This window comes from Notamacropus eugenii, chromosome 2, assembly GCF_028372415.1.
Source record: "Notamacropus eugenii isolate mMacEug1 chromosome 2, mMacEug1.pri_v2, whole genome shotgun sequence".
Lineage (NCBI taxonomy): Eukaryota > Metazoa > Chordata > Mammalia > Diprotodontia > Macropodidae > Notamacropus > Notamacropus eugenii.
The window spans coordinates 152490423-152505235 of record NC_092873.1 but is presented as its reverse complement, the minus strand read 5'-3'; the positions used below and the strand labels follow the sequence as shown (position 1 = coordinate 152505235).

General features: G+C 36.3%; 1 pseudogene; it reads right to left on the bottom strand.

Moving 5' to 3' along the window:
• Positions 1 to 11712: 11712 nt before the first annotated feature.
• LOC140522863 (carboxypeptidase A4 pseudogene) lies at positions 11713 to 12484 on the bottom strand (annotated as a pseudogene).
• Positions 12485 to 14813: the final 2329 nt, after the last annotated feature.

The window sequence follows — 14813 nt, the reverse complement described above, 5'->3', positions numbered from 1 at the left end:
TACCCACAGCGGGAATGAGATATTGGGTAATCCAGGAATAGGATACTTCATTTCTCAGTTCTGGGTTTTTTCTGTCTGTCCTCCATACCTCCATCCCTCTTCCACTCTGACTACTGACATCTCTGGCTTCCTTTGAAGTCCCAGCTAATATCTTATGTTCTAAAAGAACTTTCCCCAGCTCATATGAATTCTAGTGTCTTCCCTCTGTTAATTATTTCCTGTTATCTATAGCTCCATTTGTATTTTTGTTTGCATATTGTCTCCCCTATGAGATTGTAAGTTGCCTGAGAGAATAGACTGTTTTTTACTATTTTTTGTATCCTCAGAACTTAGCACAGTACCTGATAAATAGTAAGTCCTTAATAAATGCTGATTGATTGATTGACTGATTGGGTGATGAAGATACAGAAAAGCATTGAGAAGACTCAATGAGAGAGAGAGAGGAGGAAAACAATTTTTTGTTTTGGTTTGGTTTTTTTAATTGCTTTGTTTCCTAGACACTAAAACTCATTTAAATCTGGCTGATACTTAGATTGGGGTGAGGAAATTCCTTTCAAATTCCATCATCCTTCTGGCTTCTAACACTGGAAACTTGCAAATTACCACACACCATCGAACTTAGAAAGGCTGAAGGGGCAAGGTGGAACTGGCCTCACTGATTCTGCTTTCCCATCACAGCCAAAATTGCTGTTCTGGCTACGTTAGGATCAAAAGTTGAATTCTTCTGTTTATACACATGTACTTTATAAACTCTATTGATTATATTTCAATATACCTGTGACCTTATTGATATGACTATTTTTTCCAATGGAAAAAAAAACGAAACTCACTCATGCTTTTTCTTATGTGATTCTTTCCAATGTCCTACACATACTAGAGAAAGCATCTATCCAATGTATTAGAAACCTTAACGTTCCATGGGAATAAGTTTAGCACTCAAGACTGTGACTGTTCCCCTTCTGCTTACTACATGTCTGATTCACTTCCTTTTCTCTTACTATCTTGTTTTGGCAGGTATACTCCCATGTATCTTATACTGTCTAGAGTTATTTTAAATGGGGTATCTCACTATTTCTTCTTTCAGGGTTTTGTTTATGATCTACAGGAATGCTAATGATTTATGTGGATTTGCTTTGTATCCTGCTACTTTGCTAAAATTATTTACTGATTCAACTAACTTTTTAGTTGTCTTTGGAATTTTACCATGAAAATACACATAAGTCTTTTTTGGTAAGATGGCATACATAACCTATTTATGCCAGTCATATGGCATAAATCTCTTTCTCTCTCTATTGTCATTTGAGTCACTAATAATTTTAACTTTGATCCTTTGGAGATTGTGCTATTAGTTCAAAGTCAAGCCACATAACCAGTAGGCAGCATGACACAATGGATAGTGAGCAAGCCTTAAAGATCTACCCTCTGATACATAATGTCTGTATGACCTTGGGGAGTTCACCAATACCACTCAGAACTCTAGGCAACTCCCTAAGTTACAACGAAAATGCTGACCTCCAATAGGAAATGGAGTTTCCTTATCCAGCAGTTCCCTCTATCAATGAAAACACAGGTCCAGTCTCTGTTCTTATTAAAAGCATTGAATTCTTTATGTTGAGGACAGCTTGGGAATATCAAAAGAACTGTTCATTTTTTTAAATGCAATTCAATTCATTCTCTCCCATTCAATTATTAGTTTATATGCAGTGATATATGTGCTTTTAGGCTAACTAAATGAACTCCTAACCTAACTTCATAGTATGGGTAATACTCTTCATTCATTTTTTCCCAGTCTGGATCATTAGGTTGATTACTTTTAAGTGGTTGTGGATCTTATAGGGAGTCTTTATCTGGGTTTATTATAATTAGCACAATTGTCATTCATAAACAAGTATATCTGAAGGATTTGACTACCAATGGGAAATTTCTATTTGAACTCAATACTGGCACCTTCTTCATTGCAACAGAAAAGCATAAAATTGCTATGTTTCATTTTATGTTGATAATCAGAACAAAGTTATCTCTGATTGCATCTTGCAAGAATCCTGGATGATTTTAAAGTTTGCTTGAGAGTTATCTTAGTGGAGGATAGCCTTTAAGCCTTGCTCTATTGAGTCAAATGATTTTTGAATAACAATGAAAAAAAACAGCAGGATCTTGTATTCTCTGAATCTTTCATTTAATTATGTGACTGTAAAATTGTGTGCTGCTATAGAAAATCCTTTGTGAAAGCCTGTCTATCACACTCATTACTTTCTGAAGGAGTCATTAAATTGTCCCAATCCCCCTGGAGAAAAAAATTTGAAATTATTCAAGAAAAGTTAATAAATTCCCGCTGTTCTTTCTCTAGTAATCTCACTATAGGATTTATACCCAAAGGTGACCACTGACACAAAGAAAGATCTCATTTGCACCAAAATATTCATAGTCACCCTCTTTATAAAAGCAAAGAGTTGTGTACAAATTCCTTGCCCAATGATTAAGGAATAGCTGAGCAAGTGTTTGAATGTATATTAAGGAATAGTAAATAATCCCAGGCATTATGAGTCTGCACAGAATTCATCAATGTGGCCAATGGAGGAAAATATGTATATGAAAGTTGCTGGGGAGCCTACTTCAGGGAGAGTTGTGATGATGTGTAATAGAAAGACTTTTGAGCACACATAGATATTTTATGATGGGTTCCAGTAGACTTAGGAACTAGGAAGCTTTTTGATTGCCTGTAAGTTTCTGTCCCTCTCCCTTGGTAGGAACTCTTTTTCTTGACAAATGGCATCAGGCATAAGATGTTCCTTTAAGGGGAGAGGCCTTGGATCTTCTTCTCTGAGGCTGATAAGGCCTCATTCTTTTGCCATGGTATTTCTTCTTTAGATTTGGAGGTTCTGCTCTTGAAAGTTTCAAAAGGTAAGAAGAGTAATCTTGGGGATCCAGTCCATCAATATCTGAGGAGAGTTCTCTTCTGGTGATTATACCACATTTTGATTTGAATTTGGTGGGATAAGTGCTATGAATAAATTATCATAACTATGAATCCAGTTTCTCTGGAGACCAAGGTACTGTAGAGAAAAGTATGCCTTCACAGTGGTAGGAAGAAATGTTTGTACTCTTGTTGTCACTATATCTTCACAGCAAATATCTCTTTGTTTTATGTTAAGTGCTTAAATGGAATTGAAGCACTAGTCACTGAAGGGAACATATGTGGTGCATGAGGTCAAGTCCATGACACTGAAGAAAGATGAACCTAGTAGTCTGAGGGGGAGTGTGGCAACTTGACTCTGGGATAGTGATCCTGAGAGTAATCATTACAAATTTACGAGAGTATTACTGTGCCATAACAAAGGATGAAAATGGAAAATTCAGGGAAAAAAACCATGGAAAGTAATACAAAGCAAAGAAAGTAGAATGAAATTAACAATATCAAATTTAATTGAACAATTAAAGTCAGCAAAACTCAGGTCAAATATAATGGACAATATTGGATCTAAATTATTAAAGTCAAAAAATCCTTTCTTCAACATATAAACTGCACCACCAATCACAGTTACTATATGTAATTATTCTTAGTTGTTGTTTTTTATGGGAAAATACTAGGGAACCACAGGATCATAGCTCTAGAGAAGCAAGGGATCTACTCCAATATCATCATTTTACAGATGAGGAAACCAAGGTCTAGGCAAGTCAAGTGACTTCCAAAAAGTCACCCAGAGTATAAGTGGCTGAAATGCAATTCATAATTAGTTTGGCCCAACTACACTGCCCATCTTCATCTTTTAAAAAAAAAAAGTCATTTCCATATGCTCATATAACAGAATTGGGACTGAGATGTTAGTATCCACTCCTGGTGGTTTCATTGTCATCAGTGAGAAAATACATGGTTACAGTTCATAGAAGATCTCTTCCATTTTAAAAAAATATTTGTTTCCTTTCATTTGTTTTCTTTTTAAATACTTGTGATGACCCACATCAATTCATAGAATTACAGAAAAAGTGGAAGGAATATTTGAAGTCATCTAGTTGGGTGCCATGTCAAATTTTTTCCTCAGATTCACTTTTCCCTCCTGCTGCACGTCTGTGTTTTGATAAATGATACCACTCATAGTCTTTCATCATCCTCCCTGAAAGAATTTGCAAATGAGTTTATATTCTAAACCAGTGTTGCCTTTGGCTGTTACGTTTCTGTGCTGAGTAGGAAGATCAGTTGAGTGCTGGATGAAGTGATTCAGAGCTCTTTCACTCTTCTCATTGTAGAAACTGATTTTCATTAGCATAACTTAGAGATAATGCATTTTATTTTTTCCATGTCCTATTTTTCAGTATCAACAGCTTGTTGAAATAGGTCAGATAGGAGCAGGTATATATGTATAGGCTACCTTCTTATCTTTGCCCTTTCCTATAGCTCTGTATTGATTTTGATCTTTGCTCTAAATAGTTGAAGATTTGACTTCACACAGGCAGTTGACTTTGATAGGTCTCCCACATCTGGAAACAGTCATTCTCTGTTTGTTAACATGTAATCAATTTCATTTTCTTTTGGTGTGCTATCATTGTGGTGATTACTAAGTTCAGTCACTTCTAATTTTCTATTTAAAAGAAATGTTCCTGATATGTTGAGGTTTCTGAGTAGTCAACAAAGCTTTGACTACTTTCTTTTTGTTTTCCAAAACATATTTTCCAACATGCTTCCTCCCTCCATTTTCCCCTGTGCCCACTTTTGAAATGAAGTCACTGAGAATTTATTCATAGGTTTACATGTTCAAATCTTGTCAAGCTTTCATAGAAGTTATGATTATCTTAATGTTGGTCTTTTTTGTTATAATCAACATGAGAATCATAAAAGAAGATGTGCAAGCATCCCAAGAAATGATGGTTTGTGTTACCCTTAGGTGCACAATGAGATCAACTCTGATACTCATTTATTTGTTTCTCCAAGGAGAACCTGTGAACCACCCTGTCATTTAGCTGAAACTTCACTGTCTCTGTTTTAATTTAAATTGAGGATATTCATATTTAGATGAAGAAATATTTCATTTCTTCCACTAGGAAGGGAACTTGCTGATAGGTAGACAAAAATCTCACATATAATGTAGAGTATCCACAATTTAATTGTTTCTAAACAATCTAAAAGCCATATGGTTCTTAACATCCTTTGCCAAAGTTTTTTTGGCACCTTTTATTTTTGACACCATATGTTCTTCGCTTGTAAAAAAAATATATAAAAAAACAAAATGAGAAAAAAGTGTTAGACAGTATGTACAGCATTCTAACATTCTCTTTGGAAAGGAAGGAAGGAAGCTTTATTATTCAAATAATAACACATATTGTCCTGCTTCTCACCTTGTTCTGTACCAGTCTATCCAGGTATTCTCGTGTTTTTCTAAATTCCTCATATTCTTAATTTCTTACATAATAGTTTTTAATTATGCTATGTATACAGCTTCAGTCATTTCCTAATTGATGGGCACCTACTTTGTTTCCAGATTTTTTTATGCACCATAAAAGTTCTGGTATGAATATTTGGTGATATACTGGGCCTTTCATTCTGTCTTTGGCCTCCTTATGTCTATATATCCTGTGCAGCAATACAGTACTATCATGTTGTTAGGTCAAAGACTGCTGTTTGGTGTACGTGGGATATTTCTTTCTGATCTTTTACCTCCTCAGGGCTATTGCCCTAATAGAAAGATTATTGGGTCAATATTTCAATTGTTTTCTGGTTTGGTTAGACTCATTCACAGCTCCACCAACAGTGTACTTTACTTGTTTTAGATAGTCCATTCAACATGGACTATTTTCTCATTTAAACATCTTTGCCAAGTTGATGTGTATACATATAAATCTGAAAAGGTATTTCAATTTTCATCTCTTTTATCATTGGTAACTTGAAGCATGGTAGTTGATGATTTGCTTCTTGTTTTTTGAAAACTTTTTGCTCATATCATCTATGTTAGAGACAGAACTTAAACCCAGGCCTTTATGATTCCAAACACGTGTTTTATTCACTACTCAATCCTGCCTCTATTTTTAATTTCATATGTTTAAAATCTGTCTCTTATTAACTTATATGAAATTAAAAACTTTCATCTAAGGTTACCATCAATGTCTTAGTTGAAAGATCTAATAACCTCTTCTCAGTCAGCCTTTTTCTTGACCTCTTTGCGGCATTTCACACTATGAACCAATGTTCTCTCTTTCTGACTCAATAAAAGTGTCTCTGTCTATAACTACCATATCATGAGAAGATCTAGTCACTCTGCTTCAACTCCACACTAGTTAACTTGCCCCAAGGTCCTTGCCCTACCTCCCATCAATTTTCCAACTCCCTTTTATGTTTTGTCTTCCCCTATTAGAATATAAGTTATTTGAGAGTAGGGATTGTTTCGTGGTTTTGTGTCCCTTCACTACAATGCCTGGCACAAAGTAAGCACTTGATGCTCTATCTATCAATCTATCTATCTATCTATCTATCTATCTATCTATCTATCTATCTATCCCTTAGTTTTGTGACATTTCTCTCTCCTTGTTCTCCTACCTATGCAGCCAGTCCCCTTCAATTTTATTTGTTAGATCATTTTCCAATCTTGACACCATGTTAATGTGTACTCCAGGATATCATCGTGAGCCCCCTTCTATTCTCTGTATACTCTTTCTCATGGGAATCTCACTAGATCCCATGGTTTCAGCTATCATCTCTATGAAAATGAATACAAAATCTATATAGTTATTCCTACCCTCTTCTGACCTCTATTCCCACATTACCAACTACTTATTAGACATTTCTAACTGGGTGCTCCAAAGGCATCCTAAATTCAACATGTCCAAAATAGAACTTCTTACTTTTCAAAAAAAAAAAACCCTCCTTTCTTCCCTATATCCCTAATTTATTTTGACATTGATGACACCACAATCCTTCTAGTCAATCAAGTTTCCAATCTTGGTCACCCTCATCTCTTCACTCATACCCATCCCCAATATTCAAACAGTAGTTGCTAAGTCATATTGATCCTATCCCTGCAACATTTCTTAAATCCCTCTCCTTTTTTCCTATTGCCATAGATTTGTTGTTGCTGTGGTTGTTGGGTCATATTCAACTTTTTGTTACTCGATTTTGTCATGGGGCTACATACATCTTTTTGATTCTATTTGGGGGGTTTAGGGACAAAGATATTGGAAGGGTTCACCATTTCGTTCTCTAAAACATTTTTGCAGATGAGAAATTAAGGCAAACAGGGTTAAGTAAAGTGTCCAGGATCACACAGCTAGTAAATGTCAGAGGCCAGATTTGAAGTCATGAAGATGAGTCTTCCTGATTCCAAGCCCACTCAATGCTCCATTCACTACGCATTCAGTTGTACATAGCCACTATTCTAATCTAGAACTTCACATAGACTACTGGAAAACTCTACCTCCCAGTTGTTAAAGAATTATCCCCTTTGTTATTAATATAAAAAAAAATCCCCAGTCCTTTGTTATTTTAATGATTCAACTCTGTATATTTAGATGGCATATTCAATTGGTGCTTATTGTGGTACATGGTATGAGTGCTGGTCTAAATCTATTTCTTGCTGGCAAAGCTTATGGTGGTAGTAGTGGCTTTTATTTTTGTTGTTTTCCCAACAATTCTTGCCAGATAAGGAGTCCTGCCACAATGGCTTTATGTTCTCCAATTTGTTGAACGTTGGGTTACCACCTTTAATTGCATCTGATTCTTGTTTATGTAGTCAGTTCCCATGATTTTCTTTAAACTTGTTTTTAATTAGTACTAAATGGTTTTGGCAATGGTTAATTTAAATACAGTTCATCTGCTAATGCTACCCCCTTTTGCACCACTCTTTCACCATCACTGCCAAAGTAGAAGGTGGGGGGCACATGAGACTGAGAGGCATTTTTCTTTATCTTATATCATAGTAGGCAGCCTAACAATATAGTGATTCTCCCTAAGAAATGAAGCTTATTTTCAAAGAGAAGATTTAATCTAAAGCCAGGATCCTACTTGAAGATTTTTGAACAGACTGAATTGACTTAACCTTCAAAAACCTAGAGTGAGAGAATCTGTGTCCTCTCATGACACAGTGTCACAGACATTGCCCAAGAGTGAGGCATCTTCTTTTCTTTAATCATGGCTGGATAAATGTACTCTTGTGTAAGGATGTTATGAGCCAGATTTTTTTATAATCATCTCTATTGCCCATTGTAAAGTACTCTCCAAAGTTTGAAGTGATGTCAGATAAGGGAGTAAGACATTAATTGGTCCCTAGAATTCTTCTCTCTGCCACTGGGTATCTCGTGTAAGGCTTGAGCCTCACGTTGCATGAGTAAAATGTACCATAATAAAGATGGATTGTTTTAGGCATTGCTGGCTTGTGTGGTCCTTTAGGAAAGTCTCTTAGTCCCTGAGAAAACTGGAGCAGTGCATCATTTTAACAACACAATAAGGCAATGGAGTAGAATTTTGGTGGAGGCAGGAGACTTTGTAGACCATAGAATCATAAATTTAGATTAGGAAAGGACCTTAAAGGTAATCAAGTTCAACAACCTCATTCTTCAGGTGTGGAAATGAGGCCTGAGAGGTGAATGACTTGTTCAGTCACATAGGAAATAAGTGTCTGGAACCAGAATGTGAACCAAGATTTTCTGTTGGCAAAACCAGAATTTTCCACAATATATTGTTCTCTTTTCCAGATGTTTCATGGCAAAACTAGAATGGCATCCTTCTTACCATCGAACATATAGCTTGGATTCTAGACAGCTTTGAAAATGCAGACTAATTTCTATTTTTGCCTTAATTTTTTAAATAGAGAAAAATAATATCAGAATGCAATATCTGCCAAAAATCATATAAGAAATTAAAAGTAAATAATTAGGAGATTACCTATCAGTTTCACATTCTAATATTTTATATATTTTTAATTGCAAATAACAGATCATATCTAGGAAAGATGTCTAAAACTATGATAGAAATTTCTTTCCCACAACTTAGATATTTGCTTTTCCATAAAATTTTGTACTGTTATAAATTTTATCATCTTTATGGTACATTATGTCAATATCCAATACGCTTAACACACTGGTGATAACACTGTCTTCCTGCTTGTTCCCTGCTCAATGAGGGTTACTTTGTCTTTCAAACTTTATCTCCACCAATGCTACTTAGGGTTCAACAGCGTATGTATGAATTCTACCTGCTTGACTAGTTTCAGAATGAAAAGGTATATCCTCTTTAGAATGAAGTTATTGGTTGGGCATCTAGTATGGAAATAAATCTCTTAACTAGTGGAAATATCCCAGCACCTTGGTATAGAAGCCTTTGGCAGCATGTGTTATGCAAACATTCATGTTCATAGCACTGGAAATTCCCAAGCCCTCGGTAGCTAGCGTGGGAGTTAAGAGTTTATATCGTTCATTCATTCATTCAACAAGCATTTATTCATTGCCTAGCTTGTATTAGATATTCTGCTGGGTACTTGGAATACAAAGCCAGAAACTAAACAGTCCTTGAACCCAGAGTGGTCTTCTCATGGGGGAGATAACAAGAATTATATAATTAAATGCAAAATATATAAAAAATAAATAAGAAATAATGAGGGAGGATCTTTAGCAACTGAAGTGGGAAGGGACCAAAAAGGCCTCACAGATGAGATAGTTTTTGAGTGGAGCTTTGCAGGAATCTAAGGATTCTAAGAAATTAAAGAAAGGAATAAGTACATTTCAGGCAAGGAGAACATCATGGGCACAACAATGAAAGAGGAAATATCATATTCAAGAGTGTATGACGGGGACTAATATGTAATTAGACCAAAAAAGCAACCTGAAGCAAGAAACAAGAACAAGAAATTAAGTTTCCACACTAGCAATAACACAGAGCATCTAGGTAGTTCAGTAGAGAGCCAGGCCTGGAGTAAGGAAAATTCATCTTCCTGAGTATGTGATCCTGGACAAGTCACTTAATCCTGTTTGCCTCAGTTTCCTCTTCTGTGAAATGAACTTGGAGATGGAAATAGAAATCCTATAGTATCTTTGCCAAAATGGGATCATGAAGAGTCAGTCTGAACAAGTCTGACTGAAACAGAGCATTAACAAACAATTGTCAGAGAGGTTCAAAGAATATAATCCTTTCCACAGTCAATTTTGTTTTTACTATGAACAAAACTAGGAATCAGAGCTTTTGGTTTGTTTGTTTTTTTTAAATTTTGGTAATAACAGTAGGTGAAGGGACTTTTAGATTTTGTTTCAATAAATGTGTTCACTTAGTTTTGGGATACATTCAATAGTCAGCAACATTTTACACATGGAAGGAGTTTTAAATATCCATCAGTCCACCTCATTCTACAGAACAGAAAATTAAACATGGAAGAAACCTTAAAATCTAGCATACAGGGAAACTGATGTTCAGAGAAATGAAGCGACTTTCCAAAATTACACAAGAAGTTAGAGGTTAAACTGGCAATCAAGTATAGATTTTTCTGATTCCAAATTGGGTTTTTGCTTTGCATTACAATTTTCTTTACATCATTAAAATAACATATTGACTTAGGCAAATAAGCATATCATTTACGTAATGACAACTGAAGATTTATCTCTAAACTTACGAAAGATGACATTTCAAATTAATAGTTCTCACATCAAGATTCCCCTCCAACCCACCAGACCTCACAGAAATCCTTGTAACTAAATACTCATATTTTTTTTTCTTTCAAACTATGGGAGAAACCTAAGCCTCCTAGTTACTGAGTCTACTCTTATGACCTACGGCATAGATTTACACTGGCAACCTCATTAAAGTCTCATGAGCTGAAATAATTTACTTTAAAGTTTAATTTTCCTCCATGAATTCTCCCATTTGATTAACTCTTTTTACTTTATCATCTTAGAAGCACACTAATAGAAAGGAAAAAAAATTACTCCTATATTCAATTATAAAATAATTCAGGCTAGGAAAATTATTTTTGAAAGGAAATAAGTAAAACTAATTCTTCAATTTCCTGGATGCTGTAAGTACTTTATCATGTAAGGCTATATCTCTTTGTGCCCCATCTCTGGCCCCTATAGGGATATGTATCTATGATTAGGGTAATCTGTAGGAACTGAGGAAAGCAATCTCTTGGAGCAAGAGGAAATGATCAAATTAAACCCTGTTCAGCCCTAAATTTGTGATCTTATGCCTTATCAGAGAAACTGTCCATTTTTGTGTTCTATAAAAAATAAACACAGCAACATGCTTTCTCCCTCTAACTCTTCAAGACTCCCTCTTTCTTTTCTTTTGTGCATTCTTCCTTAATGTAGCAAGGAGATGTTGGTGGCAATGTAAAACAGACATTAGAGAGTCACTTACATGTGATCTGAGAGAGCTTAATACTTTTCCAGGTCAACAGATGGTAGGAATCAGAATATTTGCCTACATCTTCCAAAAGCCCATGGTCAAGGCATATGTGTGCATGACATATTGTTGTTCTGTTATATCAACTCTTCATGACACCATTTGGGTTTTCTTGACAAAGATACTAAAGTCGTTTGCCATTTCCTTCTCTAGATCATTTTATAGATGAAAAAACTGAGGCAGACAAGATTAAGTGACTTGCCGGGGTCACACAGCCCATAAGAGTATGAGGCTGGATTTGAATTCAGAAAGCTGAGTCTTCAGGACTCCAGGTCCAGTACTCTACCCACTGTGTCACCAAGCTTCCTGTGAGTGTGTGTAGCAGTCTTCAAGGCAGATTCTTAGAGGTGGTCTTGAACATGATACATGATCACTTTTAGGGCCAGTCATATCTCCTGGGCAGTAGAGAGAATCTTTTTAACTGAAAGTAGGAAGTCATAGTATGGAGTGTCACACAACTCAAAAGTGAAAGCATATTTAATTCTAGTTTCATAAACCCAGTCCACAGTGCTGCCTCTGGCCTATTACACAGTTGAGTTGAAAGCTCCTACTTTGTATGCAAAGCCAAGGAGTATAGGTTTTTGCTGCATGTTTTGCAATCCTAACCAGTCCAGAGTCAGGGCCCAGAAGGATACATCAGGATCTGTGAGTAGCTGTGGATGTCAATGAAGTTCTTGAAATTCCCATAGTTTTTGACAAAATTCACCACAGATTTCATTTCTACTTCTCAATGGGGTTCGAGTCTATAGTACACTTCAGAGCAGGGCTTGTTACTGGCTCTCTCTTCTGAAAAGCCTGCATTCTAATTCCTATTTGAGTCAACTCCTACACATTGATTTCCAGGAATATGGGGTTGGATCTTCCTCCTCCTATCTTTGCTTTAAGAAAATGATTGGTCACAGGACAATATCTATTTTATTCAAGATGGAGGTGATGTTTGGTTCATCCCCATAGTCAGATACAATCTTCCTAGTTATCCATATTTTATAGCCTGATCCATTCACAGGAGTAGACTCCAATATTCAGCCAAGTATCAGGTCTCTTGTCTTTTTCAGTGCTGAACTTCAGTATATACAGAGACCATTTTTCAAAAGAGGAACCAATCTCCAGTTGTCATGTCTACTTGTCCCAAAAGGGCAGTTCACATACAGTGTTCATAAGCCTCAAACTCCTGGGTAGAAGAGCAGGGATTTTAATTTCCTGGGGAGCATGATTCTAGAATTTAGCCTCTAAGCAAGAAAAGAGAGATTTCTTGGAGAAAGGAACTCTGTGGAATATCCAAGGATTGCCTTGATGGCAACCATAAGGTGAGTTCACTTCCAATGAGGAGATGATGGCTATTGCAGCTCTTTAATTATTTTCTTTATCTGTTTATAGGCTCCTTTGAGTCCCTTTCACCTTCTGCATTTTCTATGAGATTGTCTCATACATAATACGAATTTGGTAACGAGAGTTTATACAGAAACTTTTTTGCCCCCATTTTACATTAGGCCATATCTTATATTCTTGTCATTGATGAGGTTCTCCCCTATTTTCCCTTGACCTCGAGTCAATGGGTGTTCTGTGGAAAGCAAAGACATGCACTCTACAAGAGCCATAATTAGCCCCACCCCTACCCTTCTAGGACAGACAGCAGATGGAACTGGAAATCACACCCTGACTGAAAAATTGTAGGCTTGCAGGCATGGGACAAAACATCTATAGGCACAAAGCAAGAATGTATTAGCATCAGACAATTTCTCCCTATCCCCACAACATCTAGAAAAACCAGCAACAATGAAATTCTGGTACTAGTTATCTGTTTTGGCTCCTTGTCTCTTCTCACTTAAGACAAAGAAATTTCTGTAGGAAAGGAGAAAGTGTCCTTGAAATTGTATCTTTAAAAATATTATACCTGTCAGAATGTCAATTGGATCGGTAAGGTTCATTAGAGATTATTAAGTTCCTTGAGGTCAGAAACTTATGTCATAATTATCTTTGTATATTCAGTGACTAGCACAATGTCTGGCATATAATCAGCACTTACTAAATGTTTGTTGAAAGATTAGCTGATTGGGGTGCAAGGAGGAGGAGTCATAATAGCTAAAATTTATTTAGCACTTACTATGTGCCAGACACTATACTAAGCACTTTACAATTATTATCTCCTTTGATCCTCACAATAACCCTGGGATTCAGGTGCTATCATTATCCCCATTTTACAGATGAGGAAACTGAGGCAAATTGAAGTTTAAGCAACTTTCCTGAGACCTCACAGCTAGGAAGTATCTGAGGTTGAAATCTGAAGTCAAGTCTTACTGATTCCAGGCCCAGAACTCTGTCTACTGTGTCAGCTAGCTGTCCCCATGTCTTCTGTAAGATTACAATGATCTTCAGTGGCAAGTGGTAACAAGGAGGAAACATTGGTGACATTGTTTTATTTGAGATGCCTTGGACTCAAATGGGCATCTGTCACTCCATGAATTCTTTATTTTTGTGTTCTCTTGGTCATTTCCGGTGCCCATTACTGTGAAGTGTCCCTGCATATGGTCCTATTGGATAGGAAATTCAATAACCCAAATTATGCCTTTAATTATTAATTTGAAGTTAGAGCTACAACATCACACTAGAAATTGGGTGTGAGGCAGGGAATGGCTGCTGTTATTCTCAAAGATTTTTCACTCTCCAAAAGCTAGTTACTTTCCCCATTATAGGCAATATTTCCTCATGTTGCAAATTATTTAGTGGTACAGAGTATATCTTTTATGCTTTGGAACTTACTAGTATTAGCGTAGATGATGATGAGGGGCCACTGAATTGTGGAAGCAACAGTGCTACCAAAAGTAGTAAGGAAGCTATCAGCCTCTATTCCATTCTGAGAGGTAACTAGGTGGTATAATGCTAGAGTTCTGGACTTAGAGTCAAGAAGACCTAAATTTAAATCATACATCAAAAATTTATTGGAAGTGTAACTTTGGATAAGCTCCTTAAACTTTCTCAATCTTTTTATTTATAAGACGAGATTTTCTATGTAATGGGGTATATAGGATGTTCAAGAAGAACTAGCACCTCTGGTATGAAGGCTTGTATATCCCTTGTCAGGGCTGCTCATACACCTTTGGTGTCTACCTGGCACCCAACTCTCACCTGTGGCTCCATGAAGCTGTAACACGTTCAGCATCCACACCCCAGTAAATTTGCTTAGCCAACTGACTGGCTCAAACCCATCAGTGAGTTAGGGAGTGTCTACTCCAAGCATGTTAAAACTTCCCCCAGTGGAATAAGCATATGAAAACAATTTGTTTTTCACTTTATTTTTTCATTATTTTTGGTCTGTTTCTTCTTTCACAACATGACTAATAGGAAAATGTGTTTTACACACACACACACACACACACACACACACACACACACACACACACATAAAACCAAGATCAAATTGCTTATCATCTTGGGTAAGAGA